A 17,404-nucleotide genomic window follows, 5' to 3' on the forward strand; every position below is an offset into this window, starting at 1 on the left:
GCCTATTGAAGAATTTGATGAGAAGGAAGCAACAATTAGAATATGGAACAACTAAATGGTTCAAAATTGGGAGATTCAAGGGCTCTCTTGTTGAAAATGAAAGAAGGAAGTACAAAATCTGGTCTGCTACTCAAGATTTAAAAGTATTAAAATTATACTGGCATTACAAGCAATGCCAATCCAATGCAAATAGAGAACCATAGCTATGAATTAAAAAGATAGCTACTACTTAAGAGAAAGGATATGACATTATTCATATTCTTGTGGCCAACAACAAAGTGCTGTTGTTGACTACAAGTTAAGCATGAGCCAAACTCTGTGATGCAGCTGTTAAAGGGGCAAACACTATATTTGGATGCATTCATATAGAGTCCATATCATGGCAAGAAATTGTCCTCCTCTGTTCTGCTCTGGTCCAATCCTTTTTAAAGTGCTATGTCTGTATATGCACTTCTGGACACTACAGTTCAAATTATAGCAACTTCAGAGAAGGGCTTGAGATGGTAAAAGGACTGGAGATCATCCTGTAAGGGGAGGTATGAGAAAATCTTCAAATATCTGAAGGGTTTTCCTGCAAAAGACAGAGTAGGGTTATTCTGTGTTGCCCCAAAGGGCAATACCAACAGATTAAAAATAATTGGTTTTAGTCCAAAACCAATAGATTAAAACTGCAATGGAGCAGCTTCAGGTTAGATATCAGGAGGAACCTGACTACATGAGCTGTTAGCCAGTGGGGCACGGATTTGTTCATTTGGTTCATACGTTCTTTTTTTTCCCAGATCCCCCCCACCCCCATCCACCTTTCCCTCCCCACCAAAGTGAAATTCTACTTGGAACATGACTTTTCCATTGGAAATTATCTGCTTTTAAAATATTTGAATTGGGCTGAAATCTTCATTGTTGTTCTGGTCTTCTGGACATCCTGTTGAAAATTTGTATAAATACTTTGTAATTAAAAATAAATGAATTACATATAATCTTGTATTTGAAAAAAAACAATGGTTTAGAAGTTGTGTGAGGGCTGAATAAGAACTTACTCTTGATCCTACAACTTAACTCAGAATGCCCAGGATTAAGCAAAACTTTTGAAAAATCCACCAAGGATAATGAACATTGGAAACGTATTTATTTTCCAAAAGACAAGCTTAAGTTAAATGGAATCTTTATTGTTTAAGTATGTTATTATTTTACTAGTCAGTGACGTGTGCCTAAACTTACAAATGAAAAAGCAATAGTTCTGCATGAGAAAATAGTTTTGTTTTAAAATCCTAATAAAAATAATTTTAGTCAAGAGAGATTGGGGAGAAGAGTAAGTGGGGGGAGATTACCTACTTGAACTCTGTTTGGAAAATCTCTAGAGCATCAGCTTTGCCCCCTTGCCATGACAGAAGGAAGAGGAAGGCATAAGGTGACTGATTCCAAGCAAAGCCCATGTTGCAGCTATGCCATCTCCCATCTTCCTTAACAGAAAGAAAGAGGTAGACTAAACACTAGAAAAAATGTGAATGTCATAAAAAGAAAATGTCACATGGCTCATTACTATTTCTGAAAAATACTATGAAATTGTTTGGAAAAAGTCTTGTGGATGAAAACTTTTTGGGAAAACACCCCCTAACCCTTTTCTAATGTGATGTCTATAGTGGTACTATGTGATGCCCTGCCAACTCCAGTATTCCCCTTTAGTTGCACAATTGGCCTCAACGCAGCTTCGCTCCATGATTTCAGCCATCTTACACTGTTGCTTCATATCTTAAAATAAAAAAACTTTTCCCTCTTAGCTGGACGCTTGCCCCGCACCGCTTCAAGTCTGCCATAACTTTAATGCTTTGCCGTTCTTTATTGTGAATGTCAAGTCAGGTGAGTTTTTACAGATGTGACTGGAGATGTGTCTTGGTCATGCTGGGCTGGTCTAGGCATGCCATCTCCCCTTGGGACCCAAGATAGACTCAGCAGGTGCCAATTCTGTCCCAATCCCACCATGATAAGGAAGATCCTGAAACTGCTTTATTGAGCAATAAATAATGAAAATGTTTTATTATGTAAAAATGTGCCAAGCACACTTAGTCAAAAAATTAAACTAGTGGAAATTCCCTCTTTCTAAAGGAGCTTGAGTACAAGGTTAAAATCCAGATTTTGTTGGAATGCATATCCCAGTCCTGAAAGCAGTTACCTGCAATTTACTTGGTTTGTGTATACTGTGTATTAATACCTTTCTATGAAGCTCAGCAAAATAGAGAGCCAGCCATGGAAATACTGCCATGGATGGCAAATGTGGACAACCCGACAAATGATACAGATCTAGGGTAGGAGTTGGTGATATGGGCTGCCCATTTGATGCCGGCATTGTTCTGTGCTGACACCAGACAGCATAGTGCTTCAAATGGCTCGGTCTCTGTATTATCACGTTAGTTACACTGGGGCACCATCAGTCATATAAGAGGCATTCTACTTTCTCCATCACACAGGAAGGAAAGCCTCTTCCATGTGGTGTCTGCCACCCTATTGGGTGATGATGATGGACAGAACACCAGTTGCACAGCAGGCTGCATCTGAGAAGGCACATTGCATCCTTCATGACAGAGAAGGGGGAACATCTCTTTAAAACCCACAGATTTTTGGAAGCATTTGAGTATAATTTAAGAAAACATCTCCACCTCCACTATTCAGAGATTTCTTTAATCTATTCGTTATTTTATCTAACTAAATCATAACGGGCTACATATCAGACACAATCCTGGGTGAATTAATGATCCTGTATCTTTAACTCATGACCTGGATATGCATAGCTCACCTACAGAACAGGCTTGCAAACTGCCATGCTAGCTGTGAAGATTCTCCTCCACTCCTGCTAAAGAAGTGAGTGTCTTGCGCAGGGGTGCTCTCTAAGGGGCATTTGTAGATGTCTTACTTGTTTCAATGGTGCTTGGACAGACATTTTTGTTGGAACGTGTCTGTTGCACTTCACATTTCATACTTACTGTGTTTTTAGAGGGTGAGACAATAAGGGAAGGGGCAAATCTTTTAGTATACTTGGAACCACTTCCAAGTCAGTTACAGCACTAAGCCTTTCCTTATTTTTTCTCCCCCTTCTTTCTCTCTCCCAGACTTTCTTTTTCTCCTCTCCCTTTCTTTAATTAAAACCGGCTTTTGCTCCTGGCTTGCCCAGGAATGAGGCATGGAAATCATTACGCCTACTTATTATTGTTTCAAAACCTTCCAAACTGCAGGTTATTGGGAGAAATACTCTCCCGCTCAACCTCCGAGCCCAGACCCAAGGATGGCCCAGTCTGCTTTTCCAGCAGTGACAAGGCAGCTGGGCAGTGGCCCTTGCAGGGCTATTCTGGCTGTCAAGCCTGGTGGCACTGCCCAGGGTTGAAGGTTTCTAGAGGAAACTGGTCTTTAAGTGGCTAAGATGTCACCCTCAGAAAGTCCAGGTGTCACCAAATACTCTCTTCACTGTCATCAGAACCAGAGGCGTTCAGGACAAATAAAACACTGTCATCCTGACAACAGACAGGAGCCAGGGTTCAAATCCTCATTTGGATTGTGGACAGTTGTGGTATAAGGATGTTGGCTTAGCTTGGAAGGTTGTCCCAGGGACAAGAGAGGCTGCTGCTGTCAATCAGCCCCACCCGGTAAACCAGACCAGAAAACCAACTCCATGGGAAGACTAGAACTACACTTCATTGAGATTGGCTATAATAAAAGACTCTTGCAAGACTGATTGTGTTTTCCCTCCCCTTCTTCTTGCACCCCAGTGAATCAGGGAGGCGTTTGCCTGAGCCACATCTGAATATTATCTTGTTCCAGGATTTAAAGAACATTTCATCTCCCTTTACCTCGGTAACAGTTCTTGCATATTTCTGACATGGTCATCTCCCTACCTCTCTCCAGCTACCATATTAGCAGAAATATTCTCAGATATGTCACACCATGTTCTAAACCTGAACATGGCTTGTTTGATTTTGGCTTAGGAGGTTGTGTGAACTCAGCCAATTATCATCAATAAGTCTGATTTTATTACTTAGCAACTTCAACAATGTGTGAATCCAGTCATAGATGGGGAGGAGTATTCAACATGATAGGAGAAGCTGCAAAGAAGAGAGAATCTTGGGTTTTAGTCTCCTTGTTTTTCTAAGTATTCACTCCCTGAGGTGTTTGATAGTGGTGGTCCAGGCCATTTGATTGATATGGGCAGTTATCCAAAATCACGTGTAGCTAACTTGTTGCCACCAGTCCTATCCTTCTCCTTAGGATAAAGCAAAAGTCTGCCATTTGATAGACTTCTGAGATTCAGGATGACAAATCCTATGGATGAGTTCTTATCCTTCCACAGGATCAGGACACAGAGCTTCTTGCTTACAGTTGCTCTGAGCTGAAATGCTCAGAAGCTTGGAGATGTGTGACTGTTTCCTGATGCCCTCAAAGCCCAGGATGTGGTCATAGGCAAATCCCTGCCTCAACCTTGATGCTCACTTTAGGTTCAAAAATATACAACAATTGAACTGGTACTCTTTGAAAACTCTGACAATTTATACTGGAAGCTCAGATCAGAAGGTTCAGTGTTTCAATTCCAAGTATGCAGAGGCCCCTTCAATGCAAGGACTGTGCTGATCCAGAATTGAGACCATAATCCTGTGTCCTTGTGATGCCAGAGGTCTTCTGCAGCTGAGCCTACTAACTTCTAGCTCAGCTGCTACTCCAGAGGAAATGCTGCAAAGCTTCATCTTCCCTCCCTGGTCCTCCAGTTTCCCTCTCCCACTGAAGCCAAGGTCCTGGCTTTCCCCCGCGTGACAACCATTTTTTCTTTGCCAAGAAGAGTAAATATGGAGAGGAAAGAGTGAGAATGGGGTTGGCTGGCTGGGTCTCATTTTTCTATTCCCCCCCCCCCATTGACCAACTGAATAGTGCTGCATGGGTCCATGGGAGGACAGAGCACGGCAGGTAGAGCAGCAGTGAGGAGCCGCGTGCTGGATGAGGTGTGAGGAGCAAAGCCTAGGATGCTGTGGAAGTTCCCTAAGTTTCTTTCAGCAGGTTTCTTTCCCATTTGCAGTTGTAAAGTTTACTTTGATTTTAATGAATGATTTGGTGGTAGCAAGAGGTCACTCAAGACTTTCACATCATGCACTCCAAGTGTGCCACTCAGAATCACTCACCATGCTGCAGAGGATTTGAGAGGCACAATCCTTGGATCTTACAGACATAGTATGAGCTGCCTTATTCCAATTTGTGATTGTGGACTTTTCTGTACTTGCCCCTGGACACACCCCAACAACATCTTTTTCTCTGCCATGTTCATTGTCTTTGTCTCACCCCTCCTAGCTCCAAACTGATGCAGTTTAAAATTATCCTTAGCTTGCTCTGTTACGAAGAGGTATTATCCCTTCATCCTGACACAACTTTTACTATGAATATGATCTGGCACATTTCACCAACCATCTGGTTGCTGACCCAATCAAGGGTTTGGATCTGCCCAGCTCCTATTGCACCGGTGGGCTGCTGCAGGCACAATTGAGGAACTTCCCTCCGGCCACTGGGTGGCCCCTCCAGTGCCATTCTTGCTTGGGTGGCATAAGGCCTCTTTGGTGCTTTCTGCAATGCTTGTCAGGCCTTATGCGGCTCCTCTTAAATATGGGTTTAGCGCTCTTTTAAAACAGCGCTAGACCCATCTTTAAAACACACATTCGGCGCTGTTTTGAAAATGCATCTGCACAGAAGTTTGAGTCAAATGAGAACAGAAAACCAGGTTCGGCCAGGCACGTTGTGGGTTTTCTGCTGCTTCTGCCACTTCGTATGGCTATTTTTTTTTATTTTAATTTTTAATTAATTTTATTATTCATGAGGACTTGGGCAAGCATGCTGCTGCTGCTGTCACCCTAATCAGACAATGCACTCTCCTGCCGCTATACTTCCCATACCTGTTTCCAAAATGCACCACAGCTGTTTATGTTGCCTCTCTGGCTTTGGCAGCACTATGTGCAATGGTACTGTGGCACTGACCACAGGCCAGTCAGAACTGCACAGTTCCATTTAAAGTCTAATAAAGTCATTCTAAAAAAAGAAAGAATTGCACAGTTCCAGATGCCCCCGGAACGCGCATGTCCTCATTCATTGGCCACTTCCTGGTGCTGCCAGCTATATCAGAACTACATCCCTTGGTCACTTGCAGCCTGCGCCGCTCATTCTTTTCCACTCCAGTCAAGGACGGAGCTTGCTCGCTCTCAAACACACTTTTAGTGCGTCTTCCTTCCTCATTTCTAGGCTAAAAGCATTCATCTTTTCTTCCTAAACATGAGCCGGCAAAGAAGTCGGCCCACAATATGCTGATGGGGAAGACCCACAGAATAGGGCTGAGACGTTTGCCCTGCTGGGAATCTGCGATGAGGCTAAGGTGTAGCAAGAGCTGTGGTTCAGTCACCTAAACGTGGATATGTCTGAGGATGTGTTCGTTCGTTCATTCATTGACTCTATTTCTGTACTGCCACACTCCCAACAGACTTCTGGTGGTGTATAATAAAGCGTAGAATAAAAAGTACACAGCAATATCATGAATTACCAGAATTATATTAACATAGGTGTCTCCCAATTGATAACATAATAAGCATAACAAGTTCTTCTGAATAGCTCCATTGTCACCCCCTTCCTAAATGTACGGAAGGAGGGCTCTGCCCTGGAGACGTAGGATCCAGCTTACAATCGCTCCATCTCTCTTGCACACATCCTAGAATAATTGGGTTAGCTGTGATTCATCCCTGCCTTTGGGTGCTTCAGTGCATCTCCCTCAGAACCATCATTCCCAAACCAAGCACAACCTTCCGCATTCCAAATATATTCACACACACACACACACACACACACACACACAGAGGCCTTATAACTCCTTGCAATAAAGAAAATTCTGCTTTTCATACTGGATAAACCACCAGGACTGAGTTGTAGCTGGAGATACTGCTCAAGATGGTATTTTTAAAAATTATGTGGTAAGATGGACAAAGAATATCTGAATTCAATGCCATTGAGTTGCTGGGAGTCGAGTGATATATAAATGCAATAAATAAATAATGCATATTTACATAAAGCGAAACGTTTTATATTGTTTTGCCTAATTGATCTTTGTTTTGCAAATTGAAAGTTAAAATATTACGTAGGATACTACTTAGATACATTAAAGTGGGCAAAGAGGATGGTGATTCTGCACAGCAATCTTACCTAGCCATTCTTCATATAGATATACTTTCAGCAATATCTTTGTAATCAGAGGGAGGGAGGCAGGCAGGCAGGCAGGCAGGCAGGCAGGCAGGCAGGCAGGAAGGAAGGAAGGAAGGAAGGAAGGAAGGAAGGAAGGAAGGAAGGAAGGAAGGAAGGAAGGAAGGAAGGAATTCTCAAGAATCTGAATTCTGTCCCAGTGCCACATCGTATGGACTTTCTATGCTAATTGTGCCACGCAGGACCACAGAGAAAAATGAAATGCAATTATGGTGGCCTACACAAAACCAATCTAAGCAAGTGAGTGATGGCTGTCTAGCTCCAGTGCAGCCCAGTTAAGGCTGGGTTGGGCAACCTTTTAGTGACTGGCAGGTCCCGCTTTGGAGGAAAAGGATGATAATATAAAGGAGGCAGAGACATATCAGACATAGTCAGGCCCTGGATTTTCCTTTCTTTTCTCCTTTTGTCTTTTTAAAACTATATTAAGCCTTTTTCAGATGTCAAGTGTTTCCTGTCTAAGATGGTGAACAGCTGCTTACAATTTTCAATGATTGTGGTCATAGCAGACTTCAGAAGAGTTGTCCAAATTGTATCTAGGACCACATGGAAATGAGGCCTTGGGTTGCCCATCTCTGAGCTAAAGGAAATATGAAATGACAATTATATAGTCTCTACATAAAAGGCTCAAGGCACTTCACACCCTTTATCTTTCTGTTCTTCCAGCAAACTTCTAAAGAAGGTGAGTAATATTGCCAAATTATTTCTAACAGAAAAACTGAAGCTGAGAGGGTGGCTTGGTTGAGGCAGCCAATAAGTTCACAGAAGAAGTAAAGAATGAATCAGGCTCTTCTGAATCAAGCTAGACAAGATTGGTCATAGAGAACAGTCACAGAATATAGCACTGTGATTTCCATGTTTGCGCTGAAGGTAAGCCTGTGCAGCTCTCTATCCTTGTGGTTAATGCTGTGGATAATGCAGAGTCAGGAAGGGGACATACAGAGGAAGAAGCCCAGACTACAGTACCCACGTTGGATACTACAGTTCAACACATGCAGTTCCCCTGTGGGAACTCACTCTGAATATGCCTTTAGCTAGCAGGAAGGAGCTCTCCCCACAGGGAGATCTCCATTTCTTCTTCTAGTGCCTTGCCTTTCTTCCCTGCACCTCATAAAGGCTAAGAGAATAGGCTTTGTTGAGAAGAGCTCCCCTCTCACAAAGCTCTGACCTATATCTCTCCCAATAAAACAGGTGAGGAACTTGGGATCTTCCAGTGTTGCTGAACTACAATTCCCATCATCCCTTACCATAGACTGTGTAATCTGGGGGTGCTGGAGGTTGTAGTCTAGCAATATCTGGAGAGCCACAGGTCTTCTACCCTTAAAAACTCGTCATTCGGCTTCCCTATGGGCACAACTTTGGTCCTTCTTGTGTAATCTGGCACACTCAGATTACTGCATCGTGAATTCCCATCTCATCGCACCCTCTCCACATATATTGAGACAACTCACACTTCCACAACATGTTGAATACCGTGTCACAAATGCAAAACTAACTTTTTCTGATTCACACAAGATATTTCTTCTACCCTCAAGCAAGTCTAGCAACAAATTCAAGATGGAATTTAACAAACTGGTCCAGCATCTCTCTTTGGCAAATAGTGAGCAACGTGACTGCTTTGACCCAGGTGTTTGAGCCATCTGGGATGTGCAGCCATCTTACAGATGGAGCACCTGTCCTTTGTTTGTGACATTGTCATCTGGAGGATGGAGTTCATCCATAGGTGCTCCCTGTTCCTCTCCAAGCTGAGGAAAAGATTCTGTTCCTCTAAAGGAACTAATTTTTCAAGCCCTTGGCGTATGCAGCCCAAACTCCTGTGCAATGGCACCCCCTTGTGTGCATACATGGAGAAGCACAAAGGGAAGGCAGAGGCGGTAGAGTGTGTCCCATCTCCCTCCCACCCAGCCACCCCTTTGGCAGAAGTGAATGGGTTGTGCTCCTGCATCCTAATGTTTATATCCTTGCGGGGGGGGGGGGACAAAAGAGCATCCAACCATAAAATGAGAACAGCAGAATAAGTGATGGAAGGAAGGAAGCAAGTTGGACAAATGCTTTCACTGTTGTATTTGTGATCTTAGCAAGTATTACATGTCTTGTAAGTATGAAATAACAATATATTTGTAAGTAGTGGATGGTAATGACGATGGTAGTGACGATAATGGTGATTTTGTCCTGACTATTTTCCCCTCATGCTTAGCTAAAATAATATATTTGGGGCTCACCAGAAGTGAGCAGACAAGAGGAAATCAGAGTATTTATTCCACCAGGTCTGGACTGGTTCCCTGGCTAGGATTTAACCACCACTCCTCTTGCTGTGCTCATCCTTAGTGGGATGCCTCACCTGACTCTCCAGTTCCTTCTCCCAACACCTGTACTCTGATTAGCAGATTAGAGCTGAAGACTACTTCTTTAGCCATATTTTGCTCCAAGGATTTAGGTATTCAAGGGTGGAACACTTGGGGAGCTCTTGATCGACTTCTGTGGCATTTCAAGATACAGTATGGGCAATTGTTGGAACAAACATAATTCTGATATCTCAGGGCAACAAACTGGGATTCAGAGCTGGCCTGGAAACCCTTGGCTCACCAGCAAGTAATGAGCTTGAACAATCTCTCATATATGTGCCTAGACCATGGATCTAGACCATTTCTGGACCATTCTGGACTCTGGCTCAGTATCCTCAGTTTGTTGTGTGGGTGTCAGATAAAATCGGAGAACAACCTGTACATCACAAGCCAGGCTGAAGGCTGCTTCTTCTACACACAGGCAGAGGACAAAGAGCAGAAGCCGTTCATTTAGCAGATGCGTTTGTTGATTTGATTTCTTAGATTCTCGTTTCATTTTACTGCAGCAATCGCTAAGATAAGGGGAAGGCATCGTTCAAATAATGCACCCTATCCAGGCTTCCGTGTCTTCCAGCATTAAGGAGCCAAGGCCTACGCTGGTGAAACAACAATGCACAAAGACTCCACTGTTATTTTACAGAGAAGCTGTCCACATGTTGGGCCTGGAAAGCCTCATCCAGAGTCCTGGGCAAAGATAAAGAAGAAAAACAACCTGATCTGAGTCAAGGCTATAAGGAACCTCAGACGAGTCCTCCTGTGGCCACAGACTTTGTCTGGCATGGCACTGGATGGCCTCCAAGCAGGTCTGGGAAGGTGAGCCCAGCTGCCTACCCACCTTCCCACCAACTGGAATTGAGAGGGACACAGTTTCACGTAGGGACATTGCTACCATCACTAGCAGCCTTGGATAACCTTATCCTGCATGGATTTGTCTAATTCCCTTTCAAAGCTGCCCTGGGAGCTGTTGCTGTAGCTCCCAGCAGGAAATTCCATAGTTTAACAATATGTGATAGGAAGAAATATTTCCCTTCATCTGTCCTGGCTCTCCTGTCTACAATGAGAAAAGGGGGGAGGGATCTCCCATTTTTCCTGCACTGTGCCTTCTTTCATTATGCATCTGGGTCATGTCCCCCCAGCCCGACAAGAAATACAAGATGGGGCACGCAGCCCTTCTGATTTCGGGGGAAGGATTGCCCATCCTTATTCATCACTTGTTCATGGAAAGCATCACAATGGTGTATTGTGCCATGAGAAGAAAAGTAAGAAGGAAGTGTACAGGAGAGGAATGATTTGATAGGACCTTTCTACAGTCTTGGCTGGGTTAGGATGAGAAAGAATATGGACAAAATCAAAATATGTCCCTGCTCTTATCATTGGGGCCTGTGAGAGACACCAAGCAGGCTGATCAACAGCCAGGCTCAAATCTCCCTTTGATTTCTGGTGGGGAGGATCTTTCTGTAGCAAAGGCAGTTCAGTTCCCTCTACTAGCAGCTCACCCAGGTGCAAGTACTACACTACACACCTGCTGCTCTCCCCCCCCCCCGTATACAGAGACACCAATAGAAATACACCCCTGCACATTTGTTTGGGGTGGGGGAGGCAGCAACAAAAATCTCACAAAGCACAAGAGAAACACCATCTGTGCTGGGAGGGATAAGTAAAGTGCGCAGTGCTCCTCCAAAAATCTGGAGCTGCGATTCAGTCATGCAGGGAAAGGGGGAGACAGGCTGAACGTATGAAAAGAGGTAAGAGAAAAACCTTTGGCAGTTGTGAATCAGTGAATTATTAAGATCAAATTAGTTCCATTTATCAACTCGCCCAGCTGAGATATTGCTCACAAACGGTGTTTTTCCCTGGCCAGGCATCCTCGCTACATCTGTGGCTGGTTGTGGTTTAATACAGATGCCAAACTCGTAATTCTAACGAAGGGTGACAGGGTCACCTTGAATCCCAGATGCTCACATTCTGACAGATGGTGCTGGCAAACCTGATTAGCTGCCACTGTGCCAGCGCCAATGCCACCTGCATCCCCCCTCAGCTTCAGCATCCTCTACCTCCATCGCGTGGCTCACACCCCACCCAGTTTGCGCTTTTCCCAGAGTAGTCATTATCTAGCCACTTCAAAGGTAGAGCATTGGATGGTGAAACAGAAGTTCTCTGTTAATGGAAGTATTCCAAGGCCACGGGCTAGAACTGGCTAGGATAAATGAAGGGGAATGCCAAAACCAAAGGGCCCCAAATGGAAAGAGAGGTGAACGAGGACATTGGGAGACCATAATTCCCTTTGTAGTTCTCAGACACTGATAAATCTGAATCGGCAAATGAAGAAAAGATCACGAATACATACAGCCATTTGAGCAACATGGACGTGTCCAAGCAATCGAAGATGAGCATCTATCTTGAAAAGCAAACAAAACAAATCAAAAAGTGACCAAATCGTTTTAAAAATTGCATCTTTATACCTACTGCCTATCACAAATTGTCAGAAATCTCCCCTATATGTGGTACCCTAAGAGATACCGGGAAGGCAGAGCAGTGACTTATGAACAATTTGCGGATCAGACTTTCTAAAACTATGAATGGGCCCATTTTCATCTTTGAATTCCTAGGAGGGTAAATAAGGAGTTCCAGAAGGATTACATTTTACTCTGTGGTTTCTTTACAAGCAGAAAGAATAAAGGAAGACCACAAGGTCAAGGGATACTTGAACAGGTTTGTGTTTATTGACATTTTTCAATTGTTAGGACAGATAATGTTGCAATATTATTGGGAGTATTAAATGTACACATACATATCCATGCATAGTTATCACACCATTCCTGTTTGAGATAAGAAGTTTCATACATGTTGATGAAGATTCTCAGTCATCCAGCTGGAATTATCTGGAGGTTGAGTCACGGCAACTGGACTTCTTTTCTTTTTGGTTAGAGAAAAGAAGTTTGGTTTCGCTACTTGTCCAAGGAGCTTGGACAAGCAGTGAAACGTATCAAACCAAAGAAAAGAAGTCCAGTTGCCATGACTCAGCCTCCAGATAACTCTCATATATACTGCAGAAAAGGAGCAAGAAATAGTAAGCTAAAGATATAACAGGCAGGAGATAAGAAAAAGAAAAGGAAACATAGTAAAAGTAGTCTCCACCAGTACCATAATATACATACATACTGTACATGTGTACATTTGTCCCTGAGTAGGTGCTGGCTCCTGGTGACTGCCTGGGCTAGTCCCTACAGTTTTCTTGGCGAGGTTTTTCAGAAGTGGTTTGCCCTTCCCTCCTTCCCAGGGCTGAGAGAGAGGGACTGGCCAAAGGTCACCCAGGTGGCTTTGTGCCTCAGGCAGGACTAGAACTCACTGTCACCTGGTTTCCAGCCTGATGTTTTAACTACCACACCAAACTAGCTGTCTGCTCCTCCACACCTAGCCAATGTCATCACTCCCAAAGCCCAGAGCTCCTCACACAGTGGCCTGCCATTGTCACCGCTGTTGCCAAGAATTCTGGACAAACCAACCAGCGTTCCCTGCAGCTGGCCAATCGGAAAATCTGCATCAGCCTGTGCCTCAACCATCGGAACGGAGTCTCCATCCTTGCTTTCCTAGTCTGTCAAGACTGGTACACTCTGCGGCACTCTGCTGGCCTAAGAGCTGGGAAGAGCTAGGGAAATGGCCTGTCCCCAAGCTCTGTGCAGCTCCAGCCCCACTACTTTGTTGTTTGTCTTGAGCTGCAGCTGAGCCAGAAGTCGCCTACACCAACTACAGCATGGAATTATAGGGGTGTGGCACCAGTTCAGGAGTGGCTGGCTCCAAAGCTACCCGTGGAGGTGTAGAGTCTGCATCCAAAGGGAGAATTTTGCCCTCATTTCACTTGACTTCTCCATAAGGAACTTGGGGTGCATGACAGTATACATGCAATATTCAAGGAGACAATTTTTCAGCTATATGAAATTACACACATATACAAGTTGCTGACATCATACAAAAGTGTCTAGACTGCACAAAATATAAACAGCATCTATCTAAAATTATAATTCTTTCTTCACACTCTTAATCATAATCTGGGATGGGATTAAATGTTTTGGAGGAAAGGGCTATACTGCAGGGCCCGAGTTAAGAGCTAAACATCAAGACACATTGGCAGATCTGGACAATGCACATTCCTTAATCCTCGTTAGGTTTTCATAACTTAATCCAGGAGTGTGGAGAAAATGTTTTGAGAAGTCTGGAGTCTGGATTCATACTCTGGTGAGAACTGATAGCTGCTGTAGATGTTCATCGTATTTTGGTCCATCTCTGTTTCATACATGGAGGCATTCCTCTTTTCATTCCACCCCAAACACATTTGTCTTTCTGGAATTGAAATGGCCATTTGATACTAATCCTATATCATATCTAGAATTTTAAAAGAAGAAAGTACCAAAGCCAGTGAGATATTGGAAATCTAAGAATCAAACTACAAATTTTTATTTTTAAATTTTAATTAAAATGTAAATTAATTAAAATAAATTAAATATTAAATCTTGCTGTATATAAGATTAGCACAACAGTTACTCCTCTGTTGTAATGTATGTTCAGGAGGGAGGCATTTATATGGGAAGAACAATAGGAGGATAGGATTTTAACCCCACCCCCACCCCACAGATACAGTATGCACACTATTTCTTCTTCAAAATCTCCACAATCTACTTTTTCCTCTTCTTTGCGGACATGCACATACAGTTCCAGATCCTTGTGATATAAATATATATCTGGAACTTGGCAAGAAGAGGGAGCAAATGAGGACAAATGGTTACAAGTCCATGATATGTGAATTTTCCAACTGTCATTTTTACTGAAACTAAAAAGGGTCTAATTTTATATATAACAGACAGTTATGACAAATATCAGAAAGGCCATCGAAATATTTTTATTCCTAAAGTCCGTTTGCTTTTGACTTTGTTTAGGATGAAAAAGAAAGAAAGAAAATAGTGAATTCACAAATCCCAAATCAATAAATATTTTACTAATTTAAAATATCAAACAATAATGTACTACAGTAATTCATAAAGGAATTTTGATAGTTTCATCTGGATTGGGGTTGCTTAGTATAGCATCATTTTGGTTTTTATGGCTTCATTTAGTATATTGGCATCATTCTGGCTTTTAACATATATAATACAGGTTTTTCAGTGGATGCCAAAATCTTCTTCCCATGTTTGTGTGTGCGTGCACATGTGAATCTATCTATCTATCTATCTATCTATCTATCTATCTATCTATCTATCTATCTATCTATCATCTATCAGCATTAGACAGCATGGACTTTTGAGCTGACCCACAAAGTTCTTTGGCATGACAGTCGGTGGCGAGCATTGTGGTCAAGAGCATGAGCTATGTGCTGTAGCACTAGGACCTATATACTTCCAGTTAGGTTTACATGGACATCTAACTGCACAGTGTAAAACCAATGCTCATAGTTGGCCTTAAGGATTATTGCAGCTATTCAGATGTAGAGTTTTATAATATACAGTACTTACTAAGATTTTTCTTACATTGGTTCTCATGCTGCGTGCTAATTTAACAGCCTGTATTAGACTTATGTATTATACACTGTCAGCCATCTCAACACAGAATTTGGCAAAAAGTCCACCATGCTAGTAAAATATAAATCTTGTACATCTTGGTCAGAATGTGATGGCACAGGAGAGATGTAAGAAGAAGAAATGTAATGGTGCTATGGATATGCTATGTTTGATGCCACTTCAGCCCCAAGGCCACACCCTACTTGTCAGCCTAAGTTGATATCATCTTGAGAACTGGAGCAAAGCAATTCTTTCATAGTGATTGACTTTGATGGGTACACAATTTTAAAAAGCTGTCTCTCTCACCCCCTTGAATTAATACAACTCAGCCCCATCTCACAGATTTGCATTAAGGAAATAGTGACCCTCACCACCCAAAAGGAACCCATCATTCCAATAGAGAGGTGGGCAGGGTAGCCCAGTTCTCTGGGCTCAGATTATAGTGCTCACCAGGGGGGAATTGATTGATGGGAATGACAGGGAGAGGACACTGCAAAACCAGCCTGACCTCCCAAGATACGCAGAATCTTGAAGATGTTGCAATGCCTACACTTCATTGCCTAGGCCTCTCAAAGGCACTTTGCCTCAGGATACAAACAGCCAAGAGCCACCTCCACTCCAACAGCAGGATGTGCCACATAGGTACCAACAGAAGGGTGCCATCCTCTATCTCCACCTCACCCTGTTTGTTGCAGGTAACTGTGGTGACTCGTTGCATTGTTTTAATATCTGTGGGGAACAATTGCTACCAGGAAGCGACTTACCTTCTGCAGGCAAGCTGTGGCTGGCAGACGCTTCATTCCATCTTATGTCACGGATTCATGCCACAGCACTTCTGCTTTGTTAATGCATAGAGGAGAGTAAGCTATGCTGGGGGAAGGGAATAAGGATGATCATGATGGCTGCAGGGTCTCCCCCTCCTCCAGTGGAAGGGGAGTCCTGAGTCAGCATGCACCCCAGAGATCTCCATGCTCTCTTCCCTCTCTCACAAATCTGCACCCATCTAGCCATGGCAGACAGTCATCCCACAGCCTGGGTCACACTTCAATCTTCATTATCTAAATGGGCTCACCTGAGTCTGTATGGAGAGACCCTGACCATCTTTGCTAGCGAGGGATTGCACCCATGTTCAAACATGGGGCTCTCTCTTTAAGCATGGGAGAAAAGCAGATGGATTGCAATGCATCTAATTCCTGCCTGTTACTGTGGTAGATGACTACTCTGCTTGCAGTACTGGGCCCTTGATATTAACTGTTGATCAAAAGATCCATTTTCCCCCCAGATGGGCCTTGAACTCTTCCGTCAGGAAGGCGGTGGGTGCTTTCTATGGACCTTCAGCCAAGTGAGCTATGTGGGTGCTGTTTTCTTTGCACGGTTGTCCCTCCTCTTTTTCGTGTGTTGCATTCCAAAGCAGGATTTGTGAAAGGCACAAAGAGATTCTAATCCCTGCCTAGTCTTGGGAAGGATTGGTAGTGCGCTGGGTCCTTGACATCTGAGCCACCAGGGGCTGGGAAGCTGTGACTTCGCTGGGCCAGCTGTCAGACAGGGCTCTCACTGTTGTTCTGAGATCGTTGTCCCCTTCCACCTCTGGGCAGCACTGGGGTGTCAGCACTGGCATAATCCTTGACTGATTCACTGGGTGAAATGTCCTAGGATCTGCCATTTCACATTTTCTGTTGAGCTCAATTCTTCTTCTTATCCAGGCTGGAAACTTATAGGAGATAGTGGCAGTTCCATTAACACAGTGGTAGTGTATCTCCCTACCTCCCCAGTGAAATCAGAGAATTTGCCTATACACACATATATCCATACACCCATATGAATCAATTCTCCATCACAGTAGTTTCATAGCCAGGATAACCAAGACACCCATGAACTGAAGTGGTCCTATCAATTTATCTGGCCACAATCCATTGGACTATGAGGCTGAGTTTCCACATGTGGTGAAATAGAACCTTTTTCAAAATACACGCAGTGGTTGACTCCTACCTTATGAGCCTGTGCATTAATCTTCATTGAACTCTGCCCCGAAACCATGCTCAGAGAGGGGCCTCTGGGACCACAATCAGGTTAGGGAATAAAGTGTGGTACTGTGCCACTGTTGAAAGAAAGACCAGCTGCTTTACTCCTAGATTGCCAAAGGTTTCCTGGTCCATCTCTGAAAACATCTCATTATATGATAGGGGATGAGATGAGATCAGGAGCAGGTTTTGGCTCCCTGGCATCACTTAGCAGATGTCCTAC

The sequence above is a fragment of the Python bivittatus genome, unplaced genomic scaffold (genome assembly GCF_059951505.1).
Source record: "Python bivittatus isolate LINGU-HERP-01145 unplaced genomic scaffold, Pbiv_v1 ctg000220_np1212, whole genome shotgun sequence".
Classification (NCBI taxonomy): Eukaryota; Metazoa; Chordata; class Lepidosauria; order Squamata; family Pythonidae; genus Python; species Python bivittatus.